We start from the raw sequence: 284 nt of genomic DNA, 5'->3' as shown, positions 1-284 counted from the left end.
GGTTTCCTGTAGGCAACAGATAGAGAGTCTCTTTTTTTATCCATTCGGCTAGTCTGTGTCTCTTGATTGGAGAATTTAGTCCATTCACATTCAGTGTGATTATCAATGTAACTGGGTCTGTCCTGGCGTTTAAGTTGGCCATTGTCACAGCAGCCTTTTATTTGTTTCTGTTAGCTCTTTAGTTTTCCTGGAACAGTACTTTCTTCAGGGTTTGTTGAATTGCTGCTCTGGTGCTGGTAAATTCTTTCAGGTCTTGTTTGTCTGAGAAGATTTTAATCTTTTTT

General features: G+C 39.1%; 1 protein-coding gene across 1 annotated transcript in view; it reads left to right on the top strand.

The window, feature by feature from the left end:
* LOC102471653 (microtubule-associated tumor suppressor candidate 2) overlaps nucleotides 1-284 on the top strand; it is a 330,024-nt gene that overhangs the window by 256,451 nt on the left and 73,289 nt on the right. The window lies entirely within an intron of this gene.

The sequence above is a fragment of the Tupaia chinensis genome, unplaced genomic scaffold, assembly GCF_000334495.1.
Source record: "Tupaia chinensis unplaced genomic scaffold, TupChi_1.0 Scaffold143565_1, whole genome shotgun sequence".
Lineage (NCBI taxonomy): Eukaryota > Metazoa > Chordata > Mammalia > Scandentia > Tupaiidae > Tupaia > Tupaia belangeri.
Note: the sequence above shows the minus strand (reverse complement) of the source record. Positions and strands in the feature narration are given on the sequence as shown.